The 22,255-nt window shown below is 36.4% G+C and overlaps 1 long non-coding RNA gene across 1 annotated transcript; it reads left to right on the top strand.

Moving 5' to 3' along the window:
- Nucleotides 1-20,562: 20,562 nt before the first annotated feature.
- LOC130472500 (uncharacterized) lies at nt 20,563-21,598 on the top strand. Its single transcript, XR_008932927.1, has 2 exons — nt 20,563-21,057; nt 21,169-21,598. It is a non-coding gene; the product is annotated as an uncharacterized lncRNA (long non-coding RNA).
- The last annotated feature ends 657 nt before the right edge of the window (nt 21,599-22,255 follow it).

Genomic DNA, 22,255 nt, shown 5'->3' with positions numbered 1-22,255 from the left:
CCACGACATAAAAGGACTCCTTACTTATATCATTGAGTTTCACCAAAACTAACATGTACTCACAATTATTTGTGTACCTTACCCCTTTAGAATCAATAAGTAACACCTCGCTATGGCGGAAAACTATTACTAAGATTGATGTAAAGGTTTATCCAAGTAAGTGTTATTTTGGCATGGCACCTTTTAACTCAATTTTAAAGTTTGGAACTTAAGGCTCTTACTATGTTGGTTAGATTTTAAGTGAACTAAAATCCTTAATCATGCAACATAATCAAGCCACAATCTCATGCATAATTAAGACATATTTAAAGCAATAAATAACTTAAACATGCATATGATACATATAAATGAATATAAATCATGCGGAAAAACCATAAAAGCCAGGATTCCAAATTAATTGCCACATAACAATTAGCATAATTTAGGATGCATACTCTTTGTAGCGTGCCCTCCCTTGCTGCGCCCGAACCGAACAAGAACAAGTCTTTAGGACTCCAAGTGTCGTCCCTCCGTAGAAAGTCCACAGCACGTCCGGATCCGCCTTAGGTTTAATTAACTAGAATTCCCCCAAAGGTACTATGTATTTTCGGTTATTATGAAGCAAATAAGTGACTGAATTTTATGCCTAAAACTCTCTTGAATACTTAGAAAACTCGTTATAAATTGTGAGCATTGATCACCTATTTATAGGGTATGGAAAAGGTATTGGAATCCTACTAGGAAACGAATTAATTAATCTGAATTTAATTAAAACTCTATTAATTAATTTATCCAGTAGACATAGGAATTTAATCTTTAAACGAATCCTACATGGTTTAGGTTTCGTACGCAAGCACACACGAGCATGACCCGCATGCGCGCAGGCCATGCCCGCACATACGCAAAGCCCACGCAGCCATGAAGCCCACGCGTGCTGCCTTGTGCTCGCAACCTAGGCGCGCGCTGGGCCTGGCCTTTGCGCTGGGCCTGGCGTGGCCTTGGGCTACTGTGAGACGTGCCAGGCTTGCTGGACGTGGGCCTGGCTTCACGCTGGGCCTTCGTCTAGCAAGCTCGTCCGATGCTAATTCGTATGACGCGCTTCCGATTAATTTCCCGATTCCGGAATTAATTTCCGATACGAACAATATTTAACATTTTCGATTCCGGAATTAATTTCCGTTTCGAACGAATATTTAATATTTCCATTTCCGGAATTATTTTCCGATTCCGATAATATTTCCGATTCCGACAATATTTCCGTTTCCGGCAATATTTCAGATTCCGGCAATATTTCCATTTCCGATAATATTTTCCGATACGTACCATGTTTCCGTTTCCGGCAACATCTACGACTTGGATAATATTTATATTTCCGATACGATCCATATTTCCGTTTCCGGCAATATCATCGTTTTCGGAGTATTCATTATTTGCCTTTGACGATCTCAGCTCCCACTGAAACCAAGATCCGTCGATTCCGAATATCCATAGATGGAGTATTTAATGCCATTAAATACTTGATCAGTTTACGTACTATTTGTGTGACCCTACGGGTTCAGTCAAGAGTAAGTTGTGGATTAATATCATTAATCCACTTGAACTGAAGCGGTCTCTAGCTAGGCATACAGTTCACTTGATCTCACTGAATTATTAACTTGTATAATTAATACTAAACCGCATTTATTAGACTTACCATTAAATGCATACTTGGACCAAGGACATTATTTCCTTCACACCTATCTTCAAACTTAGCCAGTTCAATCTCTACACTCCAAACAGCTTTGCAAATCTTTTGTAGAAAGTCAGAATCTGGTGGAAGATCACGGCACACTTTATCAGGCATCTTTTTCATAATATGCCACATGCAAAACCGATGCTCTGTAGACCGAAAAACTTTAGGAAAAGCAACTTTCATTGCAGGATCTTCATCAGTAATCAAACAAAGAGGCTCATTACCTCCCATTGCCTTCACAAATGTTCTAAAAACCCACTCGAAAGACACTATATCCTCATTAGATATAAGAACAGCAGCAAAAGTATACACTTTTTATGGTGATCAACTCCAGTAAATGGCCCAAATATCATATTATACCTAGGAAAAAAACAGAACAGTTTAGAACATAACAACAAAAAGTTTAGATCATAAAGCATAAAGAATAGAACATTACCTATTTGTTTTAAATGTGGTATCAAATGAAACCATATCTCCAAAAAGAGCATAATTCTTTCTACAAATTGGATCTGCCCAAAATTCTCTACAGAGATGACCTTCTACATCTAACTCATAATCAAAAAAGAACGCACTCCATAATAACTTTTTATTCTGAAAATTGTTGATAAACATTTGTGCATCGGATCCTTCAATTAATGCCTTCAAATCTCTCTGAAATTTTTTGAAATCTTGCTTTGATGCACCAACATTGTCATATGATCCAGTTAACTCCTTCATTATTCTAAAGGACTTCACTGGACCAATGTTAACCCGTGGAAGAAAACAGAGAACACAATTTAGAACATACACAAAATATATTAGAACATAGGAAGGAAACATTGGAACACAAGAATAAAAAACACCTTTGAATTATCAATAATAATCTTCTTATGCAAAAGACTCATTTTCCTCCCATGTTTATGAAATTTAGCACAACCAGGAGTGTATAGAGGATGATTATGTTCTTCTTTGAAATATGTCACAACATATGATTCATTAATGTTTTTCATACACATTTGAGAACCACAACCAACACGAGTAAGCATTCGCCTTCATGTAGAACGAGCCTTGTCTGATTTTTCTTCAACAGCTTCCACAATAAGCTTACGAGACGCCTTAAAACCTTCTTTATTGCATACAACATACTGGAACACAACTACACCGGTCTTCTTCCTTCTTGTAGTAGTACTTTTTCTAGAAGTGAAACCTGAAGCAGTAGCATAAGCTTTATAAAAGGATAAACCTTCCTCAAGATCTTTAAAATTCATTCCAACAATAGGTTTTAACTCCTCGGAACAAGAAGGAATCCATTCTCTAGTACCATCAGGACTCAACGAAGTAAACAATCTAGGAGTACCAACAGAAGAACTTGATGGTTCATTAATAATAATTTCAACTGCAGAAAATAAAATAAAATAAAAGTTCAGACCAGTACATAAAATGTGCAGAACATAAAACCAAAAATTTAGAATATGAAATAAAAACTTTAGAAAATGAAATTAAAATTCACAAAGATGCAAAAAAAAGTACAGAACATAAAAACAAATAGTTAGAACATAAAAAAAATGTTACAAGATGAATAAGAGTACAGACAAATGTATAAGATCTAAAGAACATAAGAAGAAATATTTAGAACATGATTGAAAAAAATTTAGAACATTATCAACTATCAGGGCGAGAATTAAATCATACCTGATTGAGTAACTGATGAACTAGAACCATGAGATAACATATCAACTTCAGCGGTAGCCATTAAAAATAAAAACAGAGCACAAATAACCTGAAAAATAAAATAAAGAATTATCAGAGATTAAATCCAAAACAACAACAAAAAAACTAACACGAAATCAAACAGAAACAATTTAAAAACATTAAAAAGCCAGAAATCGAATGAAAATCAAATTACGAAAAAGTTCATAATCAAAACAACAATCAAAACAAATATGATTCGAAAAACAAAATCAAAAGCCGAATTTACATAAATACAATAACAATAACATAAACAAACAACAAATAAATAATTTCAATTAGTCTTCACATACCTTCGACAATTCAAGAAAATTCTGGGGAAAAATTTGATGAACAAAATCGATCCGTTGAGAATAATCAACTAAATTTGAAATCGAAATCCGATAATCAAAGTAAACATAGGAGATTTAATTAATTTGATGAAGAATTTAAACGAAATCCGATTTGTTTTCTTCGTGTTCGATTGAAGATGGCTGCGCAAGAAGAGGAGAGAGAAAGAAGCAAAAAAAAATTAGAGAGAGAAAAATATTCGTAGAAAATAAAAAAGGAAACAAAAAAAACTTCAGCAAAATTACAAAACTTGCCATTAGTAATGGACATATATCAGCAGTTAGATTAAATTACATCCAACGGTTAAAAAGGTGTTCTTACCGTAAGAAAGTGTTCTCACCGTAAGAAGTGTTCTTACGGGAGCCTATATATCATACTATGTGGTGTGACCATGAAGAGTTTGAACTTTCAATACTTTCAACAAAATATGTTAATCACTTGACTTTCAAAGTTATTTAGCTTAGTTAGGATAATATAATTAACATCAAGTAAATACATAAGTATTGTATTTATCTTTTAAATGATTAGCGTATTGGTATTTAGATACAAGTATCAGACCAAATCTTTATTAATCATCATATTCATCATCAAAAAAGTTTAACATAACACAGTATTAAAGATATAACAAAAAATACTTACTAAACATACGAAGTAGAATTTAAGCTTTTAAGCACAAGATATTAACACCAAACGAGCTTAAAACTAGGTAGGATATAATTTTGAAAGAAAAGTATCCTTTTATTCGTGACTTTTCCTTTATAACAAAGGGACAAATAAGATAAAATCTTTTAAATACCCCCACCCCAGCCCAGCCAGCCCAACAACAACAACAACAACAACAACAAAGCCTTAGTCCCAACATGATTTGGGGTCGGCTAACATGAATCGTCGTAGGATCGAGATCGTCAAAAAAAACAAGGAAGAGAAAGTGGAATTAATGAAAGTAAGATAAGAGAAAAATGTATATATATTATAGAAGAAATATTGTAAGAGATAATAAAAATAAGTAAAGTTTAAAATAAATCAATAAGTAAAATAAGTATATTTCAAAATAGCATATAAATTAAAAAAAATTAAAGAATTTTAAAAATAAAGTTAAAATTAAATTAAAATAAAAATACGAATAAAAATAAAAATAAAATAAAAAATAGAAAGAAACAAAAACATGAAATCTGTATAAATCAACTGAAGTCATCAATGTATATTCTCTCCCTCCACTCTGTTCTATCCAACGCCATATTTTCCTCAATCCCAAGAAAGCTCATATCGTGCTCAATCACCTTCCTTCAAGTTTTCTTAGATCTTCCCCTACCCCTTGCAATTCTATCACTTTGCCCCCCTTCTATCCTCCTAACCGGGGCATCACTTGGTCTTCTGCTCACATGTCCAAACCATCTTAAACGATTTTCCATCATTTTAAACTCAATCGGTGCAACCCCTACTTTCTTCCTAATAATCTCATTCCTCAAACGATCCTTTCTTGTATGCCCACACATCCAACATAACATGCGCATCTCCGCCACATTCATCTTGTGCACGTGACAATGTTTCACTGCCCAGCATTCTGTGCCGTATAACAAAGCCGATCGAATTGCCGTGCGGTAAAAATTTTCCTTCAATCTTTGGGGCATGCCTGAATCACATAGGAACCCCGTGGCACCTTTCCACTTCAACCAACCTGATTTGATTCTATGGGCCACATCGCCATCCAACTCTCCATCATTTTGGAACGGAACATTTCAGAGCCTTGGACGATTTTCCCATCTAAGGTAATCTCCCCTGTCTCTCTAACTTAGACTCCACTAAACTTACACTCCATATATTCCGTCTTGTTTCTACTCAGCCTAAAACCCCGAGATTCTACCGTTTGTCTCCATAACTCCAACTTACTTTCCACTCCTTCTTTTGTTTCATCAATCAACACAATATCATCTGCAAACATCATGAACCAGGGAATACCATCTTGGATTGACCTCGTCAATTCGTCCATGACTATAGCAAAAAGAAACGGGCTAAGTGCGGAACATTGATGCACTCCAATCGTAATGGGGAATTCTTCGGTCTTACCAACACTAGTTCTCACACTCGTGCTAACTCCCTCATACATGTCCTTGATGATATCAATATACTTCCTCAGAATTCCTTTCTTACTTAATGCCCACCAAAGGATTTCCCTTGGTACCTTATCATACGCCTTCTCCAAATCTATGAAAACCATATGTAAGTCCTTCTTCTTATCCCGATAATTCTCCATTAGTTGCCTTATAAGATAAATGGCCTCCATAGTCGATCTCCCAAGCATAAATCCAAACTGGTTCTCCGAAATTTTCACAATTTTCCTCAGTCTTTGCTCAATAATCCGCTCCCAAAGTTTCATAGTATGACTCATGTAATATCCTAGTATTTTATTATTTTATAAAATATGTTTATAGCTAAAATAAGGTTATATTTATTTATTAAGTGAGTTTTTCTAAACTAAATGATATATTTTTATTTTTATTAAGTTATAAAACTTATTTTAATCTTTAATAGGACCCTTATTTACGAAACATTATAAATATGGTTTTAACCCTAACTATTTCTAATAAAGTAGTGATTAGCCGTCATTGTTTTTATCGTGGCTTGTGCGTGAGTTTTGTACAATCATAAACACTATTTTCCTTTGTTCATCTTCTTCATAAATCATCAAATCTTCCTTTGTAGCACATGATCTATTAGCTCACACATATTTAATTTTCTTTATCAAACTTTTCGAACCACCACACACTCATGCGGGTCATATCAATATTGATCGAGCAGCAGCCGCACCCCGTACTTGATTGTGTTTCATTTCCTTGAATTTTACTATTTGGTATTTTTATCCGGGAAGGTAATCACGCTTAATCCCTTCTAATGATTCGTGTATATTATTAGTTGTAATCACGTGTACTTAGTCTATTTGAATTATCTGTATATGTTAATTGTAATTACGCATACTTAGTCTCTTTAAATTATTTGTATATGATCTCCAAGGTTATATTTACATTCATAACTATGTATATTATTTTACGATGCGATTTACTTGGCGTTATATTTTGAGTTTGCTGATTGTTGCTTTTTTTTGGAATTATATTCATGGTTTGATGTACTTGCGTGTATGTGAGTTGTAGCAAAGCCTTAGATTGGTGATTATTCTTGATGAGATGAATTCAATTTTGGGAATTAAGTGTATAATTATTTTGGGATCAAACAATTTGAGTAGTAGTTTTGAGTATTAGACTTGTTGCGAAAGAAACTAGAGGATAATGCAAAAATAGTTTCGAATGTTAACTTCATTTGGGAATTTGTGCCAATGTTGAGTATTGTTTATTAAGTCTAGATGTTTACTGATCATATCATGAGAAAAGATTGAGAATAATTATTATATTTTTGGTTTGAGGCTCGATGTTATAAACCTTAGTCCTTGGTATGTTGGTAAGGAGATGATAACCATTAGTAGAGGAGCAAGATACAATCTTTATTTTTCTTAATATCCCCAAAGTGGGATTTGGTCCAAAAGTGGCCTTGACTCAGAGAGTCTTTCTAGTAGCTATTGAGAGTTTCAAGTTTTTATACTGGTTGGTTTATTTATTCAAATTACCCATGTCAAAGGCTAGGTGTAGAACAAAGAGCAAGGCACGTATATATTGGTTTAAGTAATTTTAGTAGAGGAAAAGATCATATCAATACATTTGAGGTCTAGTCGAAGAGAATATCTATAGTGTATTGAGTTAATGATATCTTTGGGATTATTTGTGTGATGTAGTCTCGTACTACATTATTTAAGTGAGCAACTATTATTATATATTGTTATATTACAGGTGATTACTCAGCTTTTTGCTGAAGTATGTTTATTTGCTATGTGTGTTTGCGGCCATATCTTTTTCTTATGGTGGCCCTGCGACGATCCTTTTGGAATTTGTCCTCCATGGTGAGCAGCCAAGATTGACTGGAGCAGATTGATCGTGAAGGATACAGTTACAAGTTGAAGGAGCTCAAGTATTATCGTTTAGTCTTTTATGACAGTTTAATATTTTTAAGTTGTACAATTGTAAATAGATCACCTACTAATCGAGTTGTAATAGTTTGAGTTTTGTGAGCCTTAACACTTAACAAAGTAGTCAAGTGTGGCGGTGATACCTCCGATTTAGGTGTAAGCTTCCACATATTTTTATAAAGTCTATATATTTCTTATTTATTTCTAGTTAGTATATCGGGGGTGTTACAACTTATTAGTTGATTCCTCGATAGTTGGCACAATCTTGGACATCACACTTATTCTTGTACAAGGGGATGATAGTACTCTTCCTCCACTCTAATGGCATCCTATTACTTCCCCAAATCTTGTTGAAAAGAGTTGTTAATCATACAACCCCTCTCTCTCCCAAGCATCTTCAGACTTCGATAGGTATACCATTGGGCCCCACTACCCTCTTGCGTCCCATCTTTTTCAGTGCCATTTCGACTTCTCTCTTTTGAATTCTTCGCATAAAGTCTAGGTTAACCATATCCCTAGGGATATTTGTATCCCCAATATTGCGCTCTTGATCCCCGTTGAACAAGCTATCAAAGTAGAACCTCCATCTATCCTTGATTTCCTTATCTCCCACCAAAATTTTTTGATCAACATCTTTGACACATTTAATCCTCCCGATGTCTCGTGTCTTTCTATCTCTCATTCGAGCAAGTCTATAGATGTCTTTTTCACCTTCCTTTTTATCCAATCTTGCGTAAAGATCCTGATTCACATCTAGCCTCTCTTACGGCCTTCTTTGCTTCCCTTTTAGCCTCCTTTTACTTCTCGTAGTTCTCATCACTTCTACATTTTCCCAACTCTTTATAGCATTCTCGTTTGCTCTTTATAGCTTGTTGCACAACTTCGTCCCACCAAGATGTGTCCTTACTTGGTGGCATGATTCCTTTAGATTCCCCTAGGACCTCTTTCGCCACTCCCTTTATGGTGTGCTCCATTCTTGTCCATAATGAGTCTACATCCAAATCCATATCCCCGGCCCAAATACCTTCACTTGCCACCTTTTCCACGAATTTTAGTTGTTGCTCCACTTGAAGTTTCCACCACTTGATCCTAGGCTCCACTAGTACCACAAGTCTATGTTGGGTTGATGTACTCTCACCCGGAATCACCTTACAATTGGTGTAGCACTGTCTCAAAGCAATCCTTACTAAAAAGAAGTCAATCTGACTCGCATTATCTCCACTCCTATAGGTTACTAGGTGAGATTCTCTTTTCTCAAACCAAGTGTTCATTATACCCAAGTCATATGCCAATGCAAAATCCAAAATAGCATTTCCCGCTTCTTCCGCTCCCCATACCCAAAACCACCATGAATGCTTTCAAATCCATCGCGACTCGAGCCTACATGTCCGTTGAGATCCCCACCAATGATCAGTTTCTCACTTCTAGGGACACGTTGCACCACTTCTTCTAAATCCTCCCAAAATTCTTGTCTAGTTGACGCATCTAGTCCTGCTTGTGGTGCATAAGCACTCACAATAGTTACAACTTCATCCCCTATCACAAGCTTAATACTCATAATTCGATCACTCTTCCGGGACACGTCCACTACATTATCAATATAATCTCTGTCAATAAGGATACATACCCCATTCCTACCCCTAGTTTTTCCCGAATAGCAAAGCTTATAAACCCATGGAGCTATCTCTCTTGCCTTGTTTCCAACCCACTTAGTCTCCTGCTTATAAACCCAAGGATACATAATATGTTAATTCTCCTCCTTCTCATAACCTCTACTATTTCGACTAATCTCCCTGTCAAAGAGCCAATGTTCCAAGTCCCAAACCGCATCCTACTACCCTTACCCTTACCCCTGCCCTTACCATGAAACCTTGGATAGTTAACACCACCATTGGGTGGCGCGCCGCTTCCGGGAGACGGCCTAGCAACCCTTGCATATTTTCCACTACACCCGGGCCTAAGAAGTGTACCGCACCCTTGCATATTTGACACGACCCCCAGGTGTAGGGGTGGCGCGCCGCTTCTGGGCGAAGACCTAGCAACCCTCACATATTTTTCACTACACCCGGGCTTAAGAGGTGTAGCGCGTCGCTAAGAAGGACGCCCCCACGATATTCCATTGTCGATTCAGGTCATGATATGTGACTTAGTTTTAATGCTGGCCGCCACCAACCTACCGCACCCTCCTCCTTTATCCGGGCTTGAGACCGGCAGTGAATGCCGTGAAGGAAATAATGCCCTTGGTCCAAGTATGCATTCTATGTTAAGTCTAATAAATGCGGTTCAGTATTAATTAACAAGTTAATAATTCAGTGAGATCAAGTGAGCTGAATGCCTAGCTAGAGGCCGCTTCAGTTCAAGTGGAATTAATGATATTAATCCACAGCTTACTCTTGACTGAACCCGTAGGGTCACACAAATAGTACGTAAACGGATCAAGTATTTAATGGCATTAGATACTCCATCTATGGATATTCGGAATCGACGGATCTTGGTTTCAGTGGGAGCTGAGATCGTCACAGGCAAGAAATGAATACTCCGGAAACGATGATGTTGCCGGAAACGGAAATATGGATCGTATCGAAAATATAAATATTATCCAAGTCGTAGATGTTGCCGGAAACGGAAACATGGTACGTATCGGAAAATATTATCGGAAATGGAAATATTGCCAGAATCGGAAATATTGCCGGAAACGGAAATATTGTCAGAATCGGAAATATTATCGGAATCGGAAAATAATTCCGGAAACGGAAATATTAAATATTTGTTCGAAACGGAAATTGATTCCGGAATCGGAAATATTAAATATTGTTCGTATCGGAAATGAATTCCGGAATCGGGAATTTAATCGGAAGCGCATCGTACGAATTAGCATCGGACGAGGCCCGCTAGACGAAGGCCCAGCACGAAGCCAGGCTGTCGCCCAGCGAGCCAACGCACACCAGCGCACGCCAAGCCTCGACCAGGCCCAGCGCAAGGCCAGGCCCAGCCAAGGCCTTGGGCGCGCGCGCACGGAGCGCAGCAATGGGCCGAGCGCTGTGCGCCTAGCGTGGGCCGCAAGGCTTGCGCGGGTGTACGGTGCTCGTGCATTGCTTGTGCGGGAATCCTGAAGCAATCAGGATTCGAAGTGTGATTAAATCCTAAAACTATTAGATAATGATTATTTAATTATAGTCCTAGTAGGGTTATAATTAAATAAATTAGTATCCTAATAGGATTCCAAAACCCTTTCCATAACTCTATAAATACGTGCCTAGGGTCACATATTTTAACAGATTATTCAAGTATTCAAAGTGAGTTTTTGAGAGAAAATTCAGACACATTTCTTACCTAAGAGTGCCGAAAATCTTTAGTACCTTAAGGGCGATTCTAGTTGGTCAATCTTAAGGCGGATCCGGACGTGCTGTGGACTATCTACGGAGGGACGACACTTGGAGTCCTAAAGACTTGTTCTTGTTCGGTTCGGGCGTAGCTAGGGAAGGCACGCAACAAAGAGTATGCATCTAAACTATGCTATATGATTATGTGTAAATAATATTAATTCCTGGCTAAATGGTTTTTCCGCATGATTTATGAATTGTCATATGTATCATAACCTAACAGTGGTATCACGAGCCCCTTATTATTTTCATAATCTAAATTGCATGAACATGGTTAAATATTACAAATTTGCATGAATTAAAAGGGGTGATTAATTTTCGTAATTGTTAATTAATTGCAAATTGCGTTTATTTAATTATACGTACGCAGTTTTTCGGCAGTTTCTTCGTTACTCATCCAAATCGAGTAATTTTTGTGTCAATTCCGCATGTAAAAGTCATTCTAAAATTTTGAAAAATATAGTATTTTTCTGCCGAACCCAGAATTCTCAAATTCGAAGCCTAACTATGACTTTTCGAAGGTTTTAGGTTTTCGAATGCAAAATTTCGTAAATTTAAGATGTTAAATTAAATATTTGCGATTCTTGTTGATAAATCTTGAATTTTTGATTGACCTACTGTATATGTTTAACAAGTTTGAATGCCTAGCCTTGTTAATTATGCAATCTAATTTGTAATTATGATTAATTTGTTGAAAATTAGAATAATTTAGAATTAATTTGATTTTCATAATTAATTATAATTTAATTAGAAACCTATGATTAAAAACCACCATAAAAATTGTAAATTTATGATAAATTTTAAATTTTTATGACCTAGGCTTGAATCCATAATAATCGGAAATCAATTTAATAATAAATTTTCGATTTTTCGCCCTAAAATTATGAAATTAATATTTTTTATTAATTTGTCATTAATTTTAAATATAAATTTTAAATTTTTATGCGATTCGTTCATATAACTTGCACGCACAAAGCAATGGACGCTTCGTGTTACCCTTAAGGGGTGTTGTATAGTGCGGGCATGCGACGACGAGCAAGGGAGCTCGTCGCCCGTGCGGCACGAATGCAATGAGCAGGGGCATGGTGCACGAGCACAAGGCAGTAGCCCTGCCTTGTGTCGTGGGCCACGAGCTATGGACGAATGGGCATGGGCGAAGGCAAGGCACGGCAGTCGCGTGTGGGCAGCAAGCGAGCTGCGCCACAACGCGCACTGCCTCGCGCAAGCGCGCGCAGCGAGCGCAAGCTCGCGTGCCACGAGCGCTGCGCCCAGCGTCGATCGCGCGCAGCGAGCAATTGCTCGCGCACAGCGAGCGATGGCTCGCGCACAGCGAGCGATGGCTCGCGTGCATCGAGCGCTGGAGCGCGCGCAGCGAGCGATGGAGCGCGCGCAGCGAGCGCTGGCGAGCGCGCACAGCGAGCGATGGCTCGCGTGCATCGAGCGCTGGCGCGCGCGCAGCGAGCACCACTTGTGCGATGGCTTGCGATGGGAAGATGCAGCAGCTATGCGACGAGCGCATGGGCTGCGCGCACATGGCCAGCGATGGCTGTGTGCGTGTGGCCCATGGGCGTGCGATGCGTAGGGTGTTTGCGTTACGATTAGATCGTTTTGAATGTTTAATTTGAAATTTTCAGTTTACGTAATTTTAATTAATTTTAAAATTAATAATTTAAATTATTTTCTTGGATTTTAATTTTGAATATTGTAATTATAATAAATTTTATTTATTCTAATTATTTTACTAAAATTAAAATCATGAATTAATTTAAATACGACTGAAATTAAATTAAACTTTTTGGATTCAATTATAAATTTATATGAGCTTTAAATTTTAATTAAATTTGTATGTTTCCGGTTAGACTAGAAATACATTTTTATGTTTAAAATTAGTAAAGCATATGAATTTATTGGTTTAAGTGGGAGCGCTTTTTAGTCATAAACTCTTGATTAGGTCTACGAATCCTTAAGGTTAAAACAACTTGATTAGAATTAATAAGGACTGAATAATTGGTAGATTATTGGTGCCCTTGATTAATTGCTGCAAATGTTTACGTGATGCATAATGTGTTTTACTAACCAGCTATGTGGGCCATTCATGATAATGAATGGGTGAATGGTATATATTGTATATGTACTGTTTTGCAGGTTATGAAGTGACTAGTATGGCCCAAATAGGATAGAAAATATGGTCTGCGCACCATTAATTTGAATGTAATTGGTCTAAAGTACCAAAGTTATTTTTCAATTCAAATATGGTCTGCGTACCATCAAATAGTTGTAATTAGTTATAGCTTATCCTATTTGAAGAAAATGGTGCCTCCCACGGAGATTTTCAAGACGGACTTTGAAGTCAAAGCTTCAAGATGAAGTCGGGCCATACTAGATCACATCTATCTTATGCATGCTTTAAGTTATTTATTGCTTTAAATATGTCTTAATTATGCATAAGGTTGTGGCTTGATTATGTTGCATGATTAAGGATTTTAGTTCACTTAAAATCTAACCAACATAGTAAGAGCCTTAAGTTCCAAACTTAAAAATTGAGTTAAAAGGTGCCATGCCAAAATATACACTTGCTTGGATATCCTTTACATCAATCTAGTAATAGTTTTCGCTCAGCGAGGTGTTACTTATTGGTCCTAAAGGGGCAAGGTACACAAATAATTGTGAGTACATGTTAGTTTTGGTGAAACTCAACGATATAAGTAAGGAGTCCTTTTATGTCGTGGCAAAATCGATAGGTTTACCTAATAAGTTCTTAGACGTACCTATCAACCAAGAGTAGTTTCTAGACTATTAGCAAAAGGCTTTTGCTTACCTAAAATGTTTTAGAATTGAGTCGACAAACTGTGCTTAATTCTTCAATGGTTTTAGGGTCTTGGAATCATTTTATTCACACCTGCCGGAACACATAATTCGAATAAAATGCTAATGACTTGTTTAAATTGCATGATTGCTTTCATTTTCAAGTTATTATTCATGATAAATGTTTAGACTTTGCATGCTTCAATGTATGTTTTAATTATTGTTTATAATTAAATATCTTGCACTGCAATAAATCCTTTTAGAAAGGTAACAGTAAATTTCCTCGATTGGTAGTGAATCCAAGAACGATTCACGGAAAGGAGAGAAAGTGAGCAATTTAAAATGTACGTTTCTTATATCGACTTTTATGGTTGTTTTCGAATATCAAAATCGAATGGCAAACCAATTGGTGCTTGTGAATTCAAAATACAATGTAGTTTTGAGATCATAAAGCATTGAGTTTAATACGCTCAGCTTTACCAATGGTTAACAACCTAATATCTTTGTCCATTTAATTCTCGAATGAGTCTAGTCCCTAGACATTCGAATAGATAGATGCTTAGAGAACTTTAGAAGCTTCTGGTAAGATCATCCAGTTGAAATATAATGTTCAACATAAATTAAAATGGTAAGAACTTTGTTGTAGTGACATTGGACATGTCTAAACAAAGTATAAAAGTCAACACTAAAGAATTCAATTCTTAAGACTATAAGAAAGGGTACAAGAAATAGGAAAACAGAGGAACAAATGAAAGGAATTTACGATTCCGTTTCTACCTATAAATTTATGTTTAAAGAGAAGTGACCTAGCAATCAAACTTCCTTGGTATCATATACCGCTTGAGGTTCTTACTTCGGTAATAACTCAAACAATGGAAGCTAGGATACACTAATGACCTACAAGTGGGAAATGAAGCATGGAAATGCTACATTAGTTGTAGGGTCATCTAGTTTGTTTTAAGTCCTTTCAAAGGCTGGAACTTAATGGCTATTTTGTTCCATAATCAGCATACCTAAATTTCTGTTTTTCAAACACAGAAAGACTCACATTCAAGAAAAACAAAAACAATGTTTGTTTGTTTATTTGAGTGAAATGGTCAATTACGGGTTGAGTCAAATATGCTTGATTAAAACAAACAACTCTTTAACAATAAAAACTTTACTAGGTTCAAATCAACCCCTTGATTTGAGTTCCACTAATCTTTGGCATTGTTGCTTAGACCATGTCAACAAGTTAACATTCACAAGCTCTATTTTAATGGACTTTTGAAAGTTGGTTGATTTCTAGATCAACTTAAGACAAGCTAGTCTTACTTGTTGAAAGTAACAAAGAATATGAACTATTGTTAGAACGCCTAGACAATAGAGTTCAAAGCTAAAGAAAGGTTTTATGACTTTATTATTTCACACAGATTTGAGTGAATATAGGTTTATTTACTCAATGTGATATAAGTTTGAATCTGTTTGGCTAGTTCAAAGATTCAGAAGTATAAATCCCACTTGGTAAGAAATCATAAAGATCTAGGTTAGATCATGTTGATGATTACTTAAATCAAGAATGATCATCAATGATTGTGTAGTAAAATTCACAATCTAGCTCCATAAGATATGGCATATCTAAGTTGGAATGATCGAAGTCGATTAGTACTTCATTCGATCAATGATGGATCATAAAGACTTTTCCTTTAAATTCTAAAACAAAATGCTCAACTACCACCAAACTAAACTAAATTCGTCAAAGCTATAGAAAAGAAATTTCAGAATATCTTTTCGATAATATATATCTAGAGAGTTGCTAAACTCAGTGGGAGCTTAGTGTTTGTTATTCAACAAACTAAGGCCCAAGTATAGATATATGTTTCATTGTGATTTATTCAAATGAGACACAAGGGTATTGTTTCTACCACGAATTTTTGAGAACATAATGTTTGTTTGCTCGAAATAATGTCCTTTTGGAGATTCGTTTCCAAAATGACAAGTGGGAGAAAATAGACCTCGAAAGTTTTCGAGGCGAACAACAAACATAAACGGACATTCCGGAGGCTTTTCGAAGTGCTTCAGAAAATCCGAACTTATTCTTTAAGGACTTTAGAAGTGTCTTTAAAGAATAGACATCTCTTAGAAGACTTTACAAGTGCTTCAAGGAGAACAGAATATTCAAAGGACTTTCAAGTGGCTATTGATATTCTATTGTTTGATGTTCTATACCCTAGTAGGCATAGAGTTCAAGTCACTGGAACTATGAGATTCTTCTATTAGATAGTGAAGAAACATGGAGTTCAGGTCACTATGCAATTCTTCTATTAAATAGTGAAGAAGCCTACAACTTACAGTCAAACTATTATCATGTAGATTAATGAGTTTGTGACCTGTAAGAAAGCTATGACAAAACCCAGATTCCCTAAAATGGTTAGAGGCCATATATAGACTCAAATGTTTTAAATGGTTAGAGGCCATAAAACATACTCAATGTTTTGATGACAAAATTGAAATTTTGTTGATTTGCAAGAATAGTTTCACACCTATTGGTTGCAAGTTTGTTTTAAGGATAAAAACCATCAAACATGGAATTGTGTTCACACACAAAGCTAGATTAGTTGCTAAAGGTTACAAGCAAATTCATGGCATGGATTGTGTTGAAACCTCATGCAAAATCGTAATGCTTAAGTCTATAATTCAAGCAATGATTGCATATTGGTACATATGGCAATTGGATGACAAAACGTATTCCTCAATCAAATGTTGGAATATAATATGTACATGGTATGTCATAGAATTTGTGGATCCAAATAAATGCTTGAAAAGGAAAGCTAGCTTATAAAATCTAAGTACAGATTTAAGCAGGCAATTGGGAATTGGAACTGTATTTTAAGTGAAGCTAATAAGCATTTTAGTTTCATAAAATATACATGATTCTTATAGATGTATAAGAAGTTTAGTGGGAGTACATAAAAACTTATTTGGTCCTATGTGTATCACACACATATCTCTCTATTGTGAAATAACATTCAAATGCTAATGACTCAGATTTGAAATTATTCATCAATAATGGACCATGGCGAAACTTAGTACATACTGGGTATTAAGATCTATTTACAAAGATCTTATGATATTGTCTTAGATTAAGTAATGGCATTTACTAAATCAAACACGAAAGTCTCCATTGGAGATATTCGACCCATGTGAATAAATCTAAGTAAAGGATGTTTGAACTATGTATAAGCATTTACTAAGTTAAATATCAAAGAGTCTAAATGAGATTCTTAACCTATATTATATGTCAAAGAATTTAGCTGAATTTAGTATCTACTGAAACTAGATAAGCTAAAGTTACATGAATAGAATTCAATTGGGAATTATTCTGCAAAAGAATTTATCATGTATGATATAATATGAGGATCGCCAAAAACGTATCGTATGACTTTGGGCATGACGAACATATACCAATCTCTATTGATCTAAGTGAAGATCAACTAGATTGAGATCAAGAAAAACTTATGGTACTTGAAAAGGTACATAAGATTAGTTCTTGACTCAAGGAAATAAAGATATGCTAAATATTGATGCTACACGCATAAACACTGGCAAAGGATCAAGCAAGACCCTTTGGAGTTAACCATTGATAAGGACGAGCTATAGAGCATCGTGTTTTGAAATGGCAACATGGATTGGAGACCATGAGTTGTTGCGTGGGAAATTAAATATTAATTTCTATGTTCTAAGATACAACTGGAAAGTAATCCACATATCTGTGAACTGCTTGGATAAGTAAATCCAAACAAAGCATCACTAGCAACCTAAACAGTTGAAGTAAAAGTACTTATTGCCTAAGAAGCAATAAAACAGGGTTGTTTGTTTATGTTAAAGAGTTCTTCACTGAACTTGGGTAGATCATATGTCTTCTGACTTGATGGTTCTTCATTGCAAAATGCGTAGAACTACTCTTGTATCTAGAAGGAATAGATCACAAAATAAACACACTCAAAAGATCTTATCATCATATCTCGAAGAACATTCGATGAAAAGGATATTAAGATTGGCAAAGCATGATAACTAAACCTATGCAACAAGTGAGAAGCAACAATTACATTGTAGCACTGGAAATCAAGCATAGCTTTGAAATTCCATGAACTGTTTTAAAAGATGGGTTTGAGGCCCATGGTTGTAAAACATTGGGGTTGAACATTTATCATATATGAAATGTGTTTTCATATTCCATTTAATCTTGGTTTAGTATTAAATGATGAGTCCCTGCAATTTGACAATATATTCAAGATAGACTGTCAGGACCAGTCCTGTGACTAAGAAATGTCTATCAAGTGAACTTGAATGTCAAAAGTTGAAAATGGTCCCTAGTCGGAGTTTTCTATAAAATTGGACGCATAGAAAACGTTAGACGATTAGAATGCAAGATGACTAGTAGTTCTGTTTCTTGAACTATGTGGACATGGCAATGTCATAATCATTTGCATAGATACTTACTTTGGGAAGACTAGTATCAGACAAGACCTATGAAACTTTACTGTAAGAGATGAAAATCTGTCATAAGTAAATTTCATTAAAATTATTAGACACTAAATCCTCAATACCTGAGTGATTTGAGATTACTTGTTTGAGAACTGGTTGCTTTGACGTTGACCAACCGTCGCACCGTAAAAGGAGGCTATAAAGGCAACGCTCAGGTAATCACCTATCAAACGAAGTCTAATCTCAAGATCGCAAGATTGGGATTGTCCTCCCATAAATCGGGATGAGATGCTTAAAAGTTGTACAAGGCCACTCGGAGAGCTAGAAACTGTGAAATGCATGGCCGTGCTCGGATGAATCATAGGCTATGATTATCTGTTTATTTGATCAGTTGAACTCTGAAACCGAGAAACACCTCTGGACATAATAAGGATGACAACTCTTACCTTATGTTCAAGAGCAAGCATCGAGCGACAAAGGAATTAGGAAATGCACACTTGTCCATAAGGACAAGTGGGAGACTGAAGGAAATAATGCCCTTGGTCCAAGTATGCATTCTATGTTAAGTCTAATAAATGCGGTTCAGTATTAATTAACAAGTTAATAATTCAGTGAGATCAAGTGAGCTGAATGCCTAGCTAGAGGCCGCTTCAATTCAAGTGGAATTAATGATATTAATCCACAGCTTACTCTTGACTGAACCCGTAGGGTCACACAAATAGTACGTAAACGGATCAAGTATTTAATGGCATTAGATACTCCATCTATGGATATTCGGAATCGACGGATCTTGGTTTCAGTGGGAGCTGAGATCGTCACAGGCAAGAAATGAATACTCCGGAAACGATGATGTTGCCGGAAACGGAAATATGGATCGTATCGGAAATATAAATATTATCCAAGTCGTAGATGTTGCCGGAAACGGAAACATGGTACGTATCGGAAAATATTATCGGAAATGGAAATATTGCCAGAATCGGAAATATTGCCGGAAACGGAAATATTGTCAGAATCGGAAATATTATCGGAATCGGAAAATAATTCCGGAAACGGAAATATTAAATATTTGTTCGAAACGGAAATTGATTCCGGAATCGGAAATATTAAATATTGTTCGTATCGGAAATGAATTCCGGAATCGGGAATTTAATCGGAAGCGCATCGTACGAATTAGCATCGGACGAGGCCCGCTAGACGAAGGCCCAGCACGAAGCCAGGCCGTCGCCCAGCGAGCCAACGCACACCAGCGCACGCCAAGCCTCGACCAGGCCCAGCGCAAGGCCAGGCCCAGCCAAGGCCTTGGGCGCGCGCGCACGGAGCGCAGCAATGGTCCGAGCGCTGTGCGCCTAGCGTGGGCCGCAAGGCTTGCGCGGGTGTACGGTGCTCGTGCATTGCTTGTGCGGGAATCCTGAAGCAATCAGGATTCGAAGTGTGATTAAATCCTAAAACTATTAGATAATGATTATTTAATTAGAGTCCTAGTAGGGTTATAATTAAATAAATTAGTATCCTAATAGGATTCCAAAACCCTTTCCATAACTCTATAAATACGTGCCTAGGGTCACATATTTTAACAGATTATTCAAGTATTCAAAGTGAGTTTTTGAGAGAAAATTCAGACACATTTCTTACCTAAGAGTGCCGAAAATCTTTAGTACCTTAAGGGCGATTCTAGTTGGTCAATCTTAAGGCGGATCCGGACGTGCTGTGGACTATCTACGGAGGGACGACACTTGGAGTCCTAAAGACTTGTTCTTGTTCGGTTCGGGCGTAGCTAGGGAAGGCACGCAACAAAGAGTATGCATCTAAACTATGCTATATGATTATGTGTAAATAATATGTATTCCTGGCTAAATGGTTTTTCCGCATGATTTATGAATTGTCATATGTATCATAACCTAACATGCCGCATACGCGACACTCAAAGGCCCAGCCCAGCCCACCACCAGAAAAAACCCTGAGATGGTTCATTTTTTAGTAGTCCCAAAACTCATTTCAAATTTCATTTTTGGTGGCTTCGTGCTCCCTAAGACTCTAAGAGATTACAATAAGGGGGTTGTCCAAGCTCCAAACATAGCAACGTTAACGGCAAAAAATGAGTTGTCCAACAATTAGTTGCTTACTCCAAACTTCTTTTAGCGTCTACTTGGAGTAAAACTTAATACAAACTTTTAGGTAAGGCGGTCTTACAGGAAAGACCGCCTTGATGGCAATCAAGCTGCCACGTGGTTAGTGACATCATCTTAAAAAAATCAAAAATATATACTCTTTTTATTCTCACGCATTTTCTCTCTCTTCCTCATTTCATCATATTGAAGGTAGGGTTTTTTCTCCCTCCTCCCTCCTCCCATCACATTTTCTCTCTCTTCCTCCCCATAGAAGCGGCGACGGCAATGGCGGCGAGGCAATGTTAGGATTTCGCAACGAGAGAGGAAGAGCAACGTCGAATCTGGTGGCCGACGAGTGGCGGTGAAGGAAGGAGACCGTGGAGGCGGCGATGCAATGTTAGGGTTTCGCAATGAGAGAGGAAGGAGAAGAGTGACGTCGAATCTAGTGGCCGACGAGCAGCGGCGAAGGAAGGAGATGCAGCGGCGAAAGAAGGAGATCGTGCGATGATTGTAAGTTCGATTGTAAAATCTCATTTTCAGGAATTAATATGATTTTTTCTTTTGATTTTAATTTTTGTTTTTGGTTTTGTTGCACTGCTGGTTGTTGTTGCGATGTTGGAGGATTTTACGCGGTTGACGGTGGAGATGGTGGTGGAGCAGCGCTTCGACTGGTGGTTTGGTCGTTGTTGTGGTTGCTCCTCTACTCTGGTCGTGGTCGGTGGCTTGAGGCGCTAGGCTTGTCATTCCGGTGGCTGCTTTGTTGGTGCTACTGTTGCCGTGTTGCTAGGCGTGGAGAGGAGTGAGATAAGGCAGGGTGGAAAAATAGCAGAGAAATGTAATTTAATTTCCAAATTTGTACTGTAAATGTAAACAATTTTATTCATTTATATTAGTCAGGATTAAATTGGTTTTAGTTAACAATAATTTCATTTTAGTTACATTTTTGTTATATTTAGTTAAGACTATTTTCGTTTTAGTTAAATTTGTATTAGTCTGAAATAATTAGTTCGGAATTTGTTCGTTTTAGTTAAGATTTTTTAAGTTTTAGTTACGATTTTCTTGGTTTTAGTTAAGGTTCTTTAAGTTTTAGTTACGTATTTTTTAGTTTCAATTCAGGGCTTTAGTTACAATTTTATGGGGTTTAGTTACGATTTTATGAGTTTTAGTATATATTTTTAACTAATAAGTTAAGCAATGTAACTAATTAGTTAAGCAATATAACCAATTAGTTAAGCATTATGACCAATTAGTTAAGCACGGGAATCAATTAGTGAAGCATGGGAACCAATTAGTTAAACACCGGAACCAGTTAGTTATGCACTGAAACTAATTAGTTAACCACGGAAATCAATTAGTTAAGTCTGAAAATCAATTAGTTAAGCAACAAAATCAATTAATTATGCAACGGAACCAATTGGTTAAGCGCTGAACCAATTAGTTAAGTATTGGAACTAATTAACTAAGATTTTATGAGTTTTAGTTAATAATAAGTTTGTTTAAAAATAATAACTATTCGACTCATAAGTTTAACTATTTGTCTTTATATAATTTTCGAAGAAAAAAAATCTCGAAAATAATTTTTAAGCCTTATATTGAATTAGTTAAGCTTGAAATCCAATTAGTAAAGTTTAAATCCCAATTAGTTAAGGCCGGGAAAAAAAATTTGAAACTTTTTTTTGAAAGAAAAAAAAAATGTTGAAACAAAAAA

Source organism: Spinacia oleracea, chromosome 4 (genome assembly GCF_020520425.1).
Source record: "Spinacia oleracea cultivar Varoflay chromosome 4, BTI_SOV_V1, whole genome shotgun sequence".
Taxonomy (NCBI): domain Eukaryota; kingdom Viridiplantae; phylum Streptophyta; class Magnoliopsida; order Caryophyllales; family Amaranthaceae; genus Spinacia; species Spinacia oleracea.
This window is presented reverse-complemented; position numbering and strand designations above follow the sequence as displayed.